This window comes from Hibiscus syriacus, unplaced genomic scaffold, assembly GCF_006381635.1.
Source record: "Hibiscus syriacus cultivar Baekdansim isolate YM2019G1 unplaced genomic scaffold, ASM638163v2 tig00111059_pilon, whole genome shotgun sequence".
Taxonomy (NCBI): Eukaryota; Viridiplantae; Streptophyta; class Magnoliopsida; order Malvales; family Malvaceae; genus Hibiscus; species Hibiscus syriacus.
Genome location: NW_024062966.1, coordinates 2106419 through 2109888, shown reverse-complemented (window position 1 = coordinate 2109888; position 3470 = coordinate 2106419). Strand labels below are relative to the sequence as shown.

General features: G+C 38.8%; 1 pseudogene; it reads left to right on the top strand.

Annotated features, from left to right (window-relative positions):
• Nucleotides 1-752: 752 nt before the first annotated feature.
• Nucleotides 753-3236, top strand: LOC120151474 (annotated as a pseudogene).
• Nucleotides 3237-3470: the final 234 nt, after the last annotated feature.

Sequence of the window (3470 nt, the reverse complement as noted above, 5' to 3'; positions counted from 1 at the left end):
TACTAATTTGAGTCACTCTGGAATTCGAATCAAACTCTAAGAAGTATGTCGAAGAGATTGAGTAAATTAATAACGAAAATTATAACAATATTCGAGTATATTCCATACAAATATATTCAGTTTCGTCTAAATGAGTACAAAAAAGAGTATCTTGGTACGTTTTGAATGGTGTACCTTACATATAGGCCAAAATCCAAAAAGAAAAAACAAGAATTTTGTGTTATTTTTACCCCTAATCAAGATTAGTAAATACGTTTAAAAAAAAAAATCTATCTCGAGAAACAGCTAAAAATGTCAAGTATCAATCCGTTGTTTGTGTTTATAGAGACACATTTCCAATAAGATTCATTGGGTAAATTTATATACACATCTTCCCTTTCTCTATTAGTTTAGCCCTCAGCTTCCCTTCATATGGTACGAGTCATTCTTATCCTCTTCTTGATCCTCCATGGATGTTGTTTAAGATCATCATGATTTTTGTCTTTGATCTTTACATGTTCAAACATGACAACTCTTTTTTTTGTTTTTTTTGGCAGATGTTTTGATATGATTATGTAGGTGTAGAACATAATTGGTCAGGTCATAGACATCTTTTTGCAAAACAGATTGCAGAAAACTGTAGCCTGTAGCCATGGCTGACACTTCTAAACTGGGTGAGTTCTCGAATATCGAAAATGCATTCGGATTATTGGCTATGATTGTTGTCTAGAACTCTAGATATAACAGAACCCGAAAGAACCTGGATTTCGGATATGACATTCATTGATCTTCGGTGGTTGAATTGTGCGAATTTCGGATTGGACTTATGGTGTTTTGAATGTCTTGTTTACAGGTCTAGGAAAACCGGATGTGGAAACAATGAGGATGAGAGGAAAACGAAGCTTGGTTCTCTTAGGATGAAGGCATTAGTGCTTCTAGAAGGTTTAGACATTCCATTAAAATGAAGTCTAGGAGATATAGTCGAGTTATGTCCATCGTTAGCATAGAAGATCACCTCGATGCCAAAGAGTTACAGGCCATCGATGATTTATGCCAAGTGCTCATCTTAGATGACCTACTAACTTCTAAACATGATGATCACCATATGATGCTAAGGTGGCAATCTTTCGGTCTTTTTTCGTTTCTCTAATTCTTACGAAACTCGAAAGGCTTTAGATGAATATTCGATAATCATGATGCAGGTTTCTAAGGGCCAGGAAATTTGATGTGAGAAATCAAAGCAAATGTGGGCTGATATGCTTCAATGGAGGAAGGATTTCGGAGCTGACACAATCATGGAGGACTTTGATTTCAAGGAATATGATGAAGTGGTTAAGTACTATCCACAAGGATATCACGGAGTCGATAAAGACGGACGACCTGTTTATATCGAAAGAATGGGACAAGTCGATGCTAACAAGATAACTCAAGTGACCACGATTGACCGCTACCTGAAGTACCACGTAAAGGAGTTTGAGAAGACCTTTGCCTTCAAGTTTCCTGCTGCATCAATTGTAGCCAAAAAGCACATAGATCAAAGCACCACCATATTGGATGTTGAAGGAGTGGTATGTCATACTTGTTACTGCTTTTTGTCTCTTTAACCGGTCAATCTTGCTTCATTGTGGTTCGAATACAATAATTGAACTTTCAGGGACTTAAAAGCTTCAACAGGCTGCAAGGGAGCTCCTACAGCGACTTCAGAAGATCGACAGTGACAATTACCCCGAGGTAGTCATTGCTCCATAAGATCAATTAATGTTCCCTTGGATTCTCAGTTTCGTCATGATGAAAGCTAATTGAATGCTTTTCGATGTTTGCAGACTCTGAACCGGATGTTTATCATCAATGCTGGCTCTGGATTTAGGCTCTTATGGGGCACAATTAAATCTTTTCTTGACCCAAAGACCGCTGCAAAAATCCATGTAAGTATGAATCACCAAATTTACCTTAAAAACCGGATTCGGTTTTTGATTACATATTGTTGCTAACAGTAATGGTTTTTTTTTTCACCAGGTTTTGGTAACAAATACCAGAGCAAATTGCTTGAAGTAATTGATCCTCAGTGAGTTTTAAGAGCATTAAGAGTTTCTCTTAGTATATGATCTTTAGACATATATATGTGGGCGTCTATGTAAACATTTCTTTTGATGTGGCTTTTCAACAGTGAACTACCAGAGTTTTTGGGAGGTAGCTGTACCTGTGCCGATAAAGGCGGTTGCATGCTGTCCGACAAGGGGCCATGGAACGATCCCGATATTAAAGGTATAACCTAAACATCGAGTATCTCTAATAAGACCATGTCGGATATTGATACGATGTTTCAGCATGATAATTGGATAATAAAATGGAGTACTTTCATTTACATGAGCAGAGGGTTCAAACGGTGAGGCCATGTGCACAAGGAAAATACATCAGTGTTGAGGACAAAGCATGCCTACAGGTATTCACTACTAGAAGAAAAAAGGCTTTTCCATTCTCAACATTCAAAAATTATCCTAGACCTAACTTGTATCATGCAACTACAAATTGAATGCCTAACCATTTTTTCCCTCTTCCATGTTGTGAAAATGAAGACGAGTGATTCCTTCAATGCCGAAAAAACAGTTACAGGGACAGCTGAACGGCTTGCAGAGAATGCTGCTTTATATCATGTTGCTGAAGTAAGTTTCACTCATTATCATGCCGAAGTCAAGAATGGGAACTAATTGAACACTTCGTATTTTGGTTTTCTCGTTTCATGTTCTCTTATGTGGATCTCTGTCTCTTTTGTATATTGCAGTCTCTCATCGATAAAAACTGCCCGGATTCCCTTGCCCATGACAAGGTCATTCCAGTGCTTGACAAGAACATGGATCCTTCATGGCCTAAAGCAAAGGCAGAAAGCTTTGCCATTTCCAGAAGAATGGTTTGCCATTTCCAATGGTAATGGGATGGTTAATAAAAGAATGAGCAACCAGGTTTTCGGAGGAATCATGGCATTCATAACGGGAACCGTAACCATGATTCGCTTGTCCCAAAACATGCCGGAGACTAATTGAAGCAAATGTTCATGACGGTCAAGTTTATTACGCTGACCTGAAGAACACAAGCCATGCTTCTCCGTTACCACTGCCTATCACTAGTGCCGACTACTTTTCCATGATGGAACGCATGGATGACCTGGAAAATAGGGTGTGTGCTCTCATGGAGAAACCGGCAACCATGCCACCCGAAAGGAGAAGTTGCTGAATGCCGCTTTGAGCAGGGTCTGTACCCTTGAAGATATATCTGCAGCTAAGAAGGTACATATACATACATACATACATACACATATATAAGTACGTATAGCAACAATGTACTCCGAATTTACATCATCGGTTTTCCCCTTTTGTCTTCTTGTGCAGGGACTTGAAGAAGCCCTTGTTAAGCAGCAAGAGCTTCAACCCTACATTGATAGAAAGGCCAAGAAGTATAAGCTTGTAAGTTATCAAAATTTCCCAGTGCCTAGA